We start from the raw sequence: 7182 nt of genomic DNA, 5'->3' as shown, positions 1-7182 counted from the left end.
ATAAATCACCAACATCATGTATCTTGTACGTCTAAATCCAAGATGGTCGTCAAAATCACTTCGAATTCATACGAAATTCCAGAAAAATTTAAAAATTTTCACAATTTCTGCTCAAGACCAAGAAAACACTGATTAGGTAACCTAATTTCCCTGGCCAGTGCGTGTACACCATGTGGGATCCATCGTGATGTATATGTACAATCCGTTCCGTCTATCTCTTTTCTTATATCTTTTTAACCGTTGGGACTAAATTTGAGGCATATCCAGATTGCGGGTGGGCCCATAATATGAATTTTAGGGGCTAATTTATCTGTTAGGCCACTTTCACAGGGATCAAACGGTTGAAATTTGACGTGTACGGTTAATTCATGGTCCTCAGGCCATGTATGAAGTTTCAAGCCGAGCAGATGGTGGAAACCCTCTGATCTTGCATTCTGGACCAAATTCGGGCCACTTAAGCTTTAGTTTCTCGATTTTCTCGAATCTCTAGCATGTAAATCCGTCGATCTCACTCCCCTGGGGTCCATCCCTTGCCTTGATAATTCTGGAGCATCAAATCCATGCATTTAACACCCTTTTTCAGTCCAAGCTCGTAAATACACCTTGTATCACAAACACGATTAAATTGAGCCGTTAAGCAGTACCATGTTCGTAAATCCATGTAATAAATGGGGTCTACTATGCAATATTTGACCCTCAACAACTGTCAATTGACAAAATGTGCAGAATCTGGTGTGTTATCACAAGAGAGTATAATGACGTAAAGGACATGCTGGTAGCCAGTGAATTTGGCTGGGATAGTGAGCGCATGATGGTTACAGCACCTGATGATGTATGGGAAGAGTATCTTTGGGTATGATCTTCTTAACTTTGTTAAGTATCTCAATATGACAACATATAGTCAGGATGCTAAGTGTGTTTTATTTTGATTAATGTTCTTACTACTGGTTATTTTGAATTTATAGTCACACCCGCGCGTTGAAAGGTTACGAGGCAATAGAATAGAGAGAATGAATGACTTAGCGGTCATCGTTGGATCTAATCAGGCAACAAGACGTTACGTCCAAGGAAGCAGGAGTATGGCTGCATCATCCTCTCGGGTCCAGCGAGATCTGAACGAGACGTGGACGGGGATCGATGACGATGTCGATGACATGGTTGACCTCTCGGACGATACTATAGGCGAATCATGGGGAACACTCCATTTTCATCCGTCCCATCGGGTGGGAGAAATCGGGTGTTTCGCAGTACTCCTGTCCGCACATCTGATTCTGATAGTAATCGTAGTGGGAGTAGCATTAAAAAATGACAGTGACCACCTCGTCCCTGTGATGTACTTGGCATCTCTCTTAATATTGTAGCAGATGCAATGCGTGATTTCGACCTTGGAAAAGAAGTCAATCGAATAAGAAGTCTTGGATTTGCTAGAGGAGGTGCAAGGGTTGACCAACAGCGAGTTCATTGAGGTTGGCCAGCTCTTAAGTCGGGACAAGCAACTCGCTTCTTTCTTTGTGAGTTTACGACATGAGCGCCGTGTATATTAGCTAAAGAAAACAATATCTGATAAGTTTGCATCTGGTGGTGGTGGTTCTGTTTGATATAGTTTTTTGATTTTGGACTTGTAATAACTTAACTGATATTTGGACATGTTCTATTTGGTAGACACTACGTATTAAACTGTTTAAATTAGATATAATGTGGAATTTGAACTCTGTTATTATAAAATCGTAGATTGGTTATAATCATATGCCCAGATTGGCTGGGATGATGAATTCGGATATTGCCGAAGGAAATCATGGTTAGTTGATAAATTAGATGTTTGGCTACTATCCAAATCTTAAAGGGTATGTAATCCTAACTATTCAACAACTTAGTAAATACACATTGATCGCACCTCTCACCTCCCATATGTTTGAATTTGTTATATTTTCTAATTTACCAGAAACACTTTAATACTTTTGATTTTGTATGAATTGTATATCCTCATGCTTATTTGAGTTTATTGTATATGTATTTACAGATGGGGAAATAAAAATATTACGTTGTACTCGTTGGTCGCAGACCAGACATTTATGTATCTTGGGAGGAGGCCAGATTAGAGGTAGAAGGCTACAGCGGGAGTCGACATTGAGCCTTCAAAAACTTGAAAGAAGCAACTGCCTATTAAGAAAGTCACTATGACAATTCAATTGCCCAACCAACTGCAAGACGAACCACATATGATGGATGTGTATCAAGCTCTTCTGACCATCTCGACACAAGGAGGATATATTGGTCGTCAACCCAACAGATGTTACGGGCCATGGTATCTCGGGCTACTTTGACGGATGGGACCGAGATGTCCTTTGGTGAGAGAGTAGCTGCGTTTATTACGGGCATCGTGGTTATGTTCCTCTTCCTGTATATTATTATTAGACTGTAGTGTATTTTCCGATGTATGTCTGTAGTAATCCTTGCAAACTCTACTAACACTTATTCCAGGATCTCCATTACATGATGCTTTATGTAATACTTCTTTTTTGCTTAAGTTTTATTCATATAGTTTTGCCACACCACATTAGAAGTTATAAGGCGGACACCCACCAATGATGACTTCTAGATTATTTCTGGAGTCTACTTTAGGTAGCATATGTCATCTTATCCATTCATCCGACTCTCCCTACATAGATGCAAGGAGCGACAGAAAATCAGTCCATTCGATAACTCATGTGGGCCACACCATATGAATATGACTTTTAAGATTGTATTCATCTGATTAGACCTTTCTTGCACGCTTGGCCACACCATATGAATATGAAATGGTTGCGACCATGATGTATGTGTTTAATCCATTCCGTTCTTCTATTTTCAGCCATCAGATTTATTTAGCGCTTGATCCCAAAAAATAAAGGATGGGATTTAAATCTGAGGTCGACCACACCACATGAAAAACAATAGTGATTGGATTTTAACCGTTAAAATCCTTTTCATTGCTCACTGTACTGTTCATTTCATCTTCCACATGTAGGCTTATATCATACGTGGCTAGATGAATGGCAAAAAACTGTCTCAGCTTGTACAAAAACGAAGTGTGGCCCCTTTTGGAAACTGTGTAATGGTCGACAGTCATTCATCACAGATCTTATAATGTGGTCCACTTGAGATCGGGATATACTTCATTCATGGCAACGAGCCTTGTAATGACCCATTAAAATTAGATGGATGTCATGGATGAAACACAAACATCCATGTTACGGGTCCGCTTATGAGTGGACCCGATTTTTTTATTTTTTCACCCTGCCATGTGTACGGTAGAGAGATATCCACAATATATTCTAGTTAGCTGGGATCCACCATATCATCTCCCTTGGGTGAGAATTTATGCACCAATCAGATTTGAGGGTACACGGTATCCAAGAACCCGGAGTGGGCCCATGCCTAGGTGATCCATACCATTGACCCGACTGGCCAGAAGTCCAATTGGGTTGTTCGTTAATATCAGATCAGGTGTGGCTCCCATTCCATGAGGAATGGTTTGGCCATTTTTTGGACCGTCCATTGTCATGCCATAGAATTGAGGGTTAATGTTTTCTAGTTAGTTTTCGTCCACCTTGGCCCATTCTCCGTCCATGTGAGGTCATTGCATCAGTGATTCAGGTCGCCTAAACTGCTACACAACTTCGTGGATGGTGATGCGGAGCGAGGGAAATGGGTGTTGTCATGGGATTAGCACAAGTCCATGCCATACCCAAACACTGGTAGGCTGAAATCGGAGTATTACACCAAATCCAACCGCCATCCCAAACGCCTCTGGATTCCATCATGGAATTTGACCAATCCCATGGAATTACAGGACATCCACTTACACCACCATCATTACCTTAAAAACAATTCCATCTCTCCTGATCCTAGGGGATTGGACCGGCCAAACAGGCCCTTAGTAAATTCCCATGGGATATACCCAGTAGAACATCATTAAAGTTAAGCATCATCTGCATTGTTGTCATGCATTAAGGCATTAAGGCCTAATTGATACACTTGTATGTCCCTGCAAGCTGGATTATAGGACCAACAAAAAGTCACTAATGACTTCGCACACACCCCCACACACTCACGGGGTGGTGGGATTTCACCACCTATAGATACTCAAACCCTTGACAGTGTTGAAACTCCTGAGAGTCTACCACCGGAACAAGAGTAAGGATCCACTTCATATTTAGCTTGATTATCTAACTTCTTTCCGTGATTAAGGACCATCCCTGACCTTTTGCGTTTGCTGGTGGTCCATTGATTCTAAAGCCTAGAATTTTGTCATCTTTAACAATTTTGAGTAAGACACTTTTCTCATACGTCATACTTTTAGATCAATATCACTGAAAACGATCCAAGGTCCAACGACATGCAGTATATAATTGCGAGGTATTCCGTCGCAATACTTCGGGATGTATTCAGGAAATAAAACCTTCTTCAACGATGAATCTTCCTAGTGATGGGTTTTCCTCCTTAGGTCAGAGGAGATGTGGTGCGGTTTGGATGCCACAAACAGTAGAATCACCGCGAGTCGAGAGCACTGCTCGACCGGTCGAGTGAACAGTGCTCGACTAGTCGAGGGTCACTCGACTTAAAGTCCAGCGAGCTTAGTGAACAGTGTTCGACCAGTCAAGGGCCCGACTCAACCAGTCGAGTGAACAGTCTCGACTAGTTGAGGACTCTGCTTAACTAATCGAGGTTATGCAAATTTGAGTTCGGATTTTATGCAGACTGTGGAAATCTGAGGCCCTTTCGCAAGGGGTGCGAAAGAAAGTTTTCTAAACTATAAATAGGGGTGCCTAGGGCCTTTATAGGTAATGCAAAAGGGTTTCCTAAAGCTTTGCAAGGGTTTGCTAAAGGGTTTAGGGCTATCAAAGGACTGCGAGAGAGAGAGAGGAAGCTTGTGGAAGGGAGGTTATGCTCGTAGAAGTGATATACCGTGCACTCGACATCTTAGTGCTTCTACATCCTCGTGATCGGTGAGATCTCTCTATTTTTCTGTTATTCTCTTATTGTTTATCCACTCCTGCGTGAGTGAAGAAGGTTGTAACGTTATACTTTATAATGGATTGTTGATCTGGACGAGGTCTTGTGGTTTTTACCTCTTTGAGGGTTTTTTATGTAAAAATCATTTTGGTTTGATTTGGGAGGCTAGATCTTAAGGTTTTGTGCAAGGCCCCTCAACAAAGTGGTATCAGAGCCAAGTTCATTGAACGGAGTGTGATCGGTTTTGAATTATGGAAGGTGGCTCATCAAGGATGATTAGTCTCAATGGTTCTAACTGGACCATATGAAAGGCTAAGATGGAGGACTTGCTTTCTTGCAAGGACTTATATTCTCCAATTTTAGGCACACCAGCAAAATCCAAGGATATGTCTAATGATGATTGGAAGAAGTTGGACCGAAAGACGGTGGGATTTATTAGATAATGGCTGAATGATTCTGTGTTCCACCATGTGTCATGGAGACCTCAGCCGCTAGCCTATGGCTGAAACTAGAAGGGCTGTATGAGAGAAAGACAGCCGATAATAAAATCTTCCTGATAAGACGACTTGTAAATCTCAAGTTCAAAGATGGTAGTTCTGTGGCTGAGCACATGAATGAAGTCAGCAATATTGTGAACCAGCTCTTCGCTGTGAAGATGGTCTTGGATGATGAATTATAGGCTTTGCTATTACTTAGTTTATTGCCTAACAGTTGGGAGACATTGGTGGTTAGAGCTGGGCATCGGACCGAGTTGGATCGGATTAGGCCCAACCTGATTCGGTTTGAAATTTGTAGGGTCAAACCCGAACTCGATCCGATCTGATACTGAGTCCAGGCCATCTTACTCGATCTGATCCGATCTTCTGCTGCCCTGAACCGATCCGAGTACGACTCGGTTAGGAAAATCGAGTTGGATCGAATTGGACAAGGTTCGGATCGTTCATTTTTTCCAACGGTGTGGAAATTATTATTCTCATTGTTTCCTATGGTGTGATCTACTTGATTATTGGATATACTAAAAATTTAGTATCAACCCCTAAATTGATATGGAAAAACTGATGGACAGTGTGGATAAACCAATAAATTCAAGATGAGCCCTACATAGTTTACTCAGTAGGATAAAACTGTAAAGCTCACGCCGGCTACATAGCTTCTTGAAGAAGCTTATACCTGTTACATGACTTCCTGAAGAAACTTCAAGTCACGTACTCGAAGACGAGCACTCTTTGGAAATAGGATTGTGTATCGTACTGAGTAAACTCATTTCGGCCCACCTTGAATGTATGCGGTTTATACAATCCATCCATACGTTGTTTCAACTAATTTTATACGTTGAGCCTAAAATTGAAGCATATAAAAAGCTCAAGTGAACTAAACCACTGGAAACAGTGGGAATAATGATTTCGAACGTTGAAATCTTTCTAATGCCCACAGTGATATTTATTTGTCATCCAACATTTTCATAAGATCAAAAATACTTGGATGAAGGGAAAGATAAAATATCAGCTTGATCTAAAACTTCGGTGGCCCCCAGAAATTTTCAATGGTAGACGCTCTTTTCACACTATTTCCTGTGGTGTGGTCTATTTGTACTTTATTTTTGACATAAGGAAATGAAATTAACTTTTAAAATGGATGGACAGTGTGGATCAAATAGATAAATCACAGTGGATCCCACAAAGTTTACTCAGTATGCTTAGCATACTGAGTTACTCAGTACGCAATCCGCTTTCCACTCTTTGACCTCTGTAGCTACTAGCTAGCTAACACCAACTATACAGGCAGCTGCTTTAGGTATGTGTCGCTCGAAGACGAGCACTGATGCTCCTCGAGCTTTGAGTTGTACGAACGGTTTAAAGGAGATCAAAGTTACATGAGCCTTACAGTGATGTATTTATTATATCTACACTATTCATCTATTTTCAGAGATCATTTTAGAGCATTATCTAAAAAAGGAATCATATCCAAAGATCATCTGGACCACACCATAAATAGAAGCGGAGATAATGATTTCCACCGTTAAAAAATTTGTAGGATCCACCTACTAATATGAGATATAGGGAGGGGTAAACTTGTAATTTACTAGTTACTACACTCGATGCGGTCCGGATCGGATCGGATCGGATCCAAATAGATCGAATTTCGGTTCGGTTCGATCGGATTTACTACGTACTCGAATCCGATCCG

The 7182-nt window shown here is 41.1% G+C and overlaps 1 long non-coding RNA gene across 1 annotated transcript; it reads left to right on the top strand.

Annotated features, from left to right (window-relative positions):
* The first annotated feature begins 747 nt into the window (after positions 1-747).
* On the top strand, positions 748-2527 carry LOC131247192 (uncharacterized). The gene is made up of 3 exons (XR_009171563.1): positions 748-853; positions 966-1844; positions 2021-2527. It is a non-coding gene; the product is annotated as an uncharacterized LOC131247192 (long non-coding RNA).
* The last annotated feature ends 4655 nt before the right edge of the window (positions 2528-7182 follow it).

Source organism: Magnolia sinica, chromosome 5 (assembly GCF_029962835.1).
Source record: "Magnolia sinica isolate HGM2019 chromosome 5, MsV1, whole genome shotgun sequence".
NCBI lineage: Eukaryota > Viridiplantae > Streptophyta > Magnoliopsida > Magnoliales > Magnoliaceae > Magnolia > Magnolia sinica.
The sequence above is the reverse complement of the archived record's forward strand: the minus strand, read 5'-3'. Positions and strand labels throughout refer to the sequence as shown.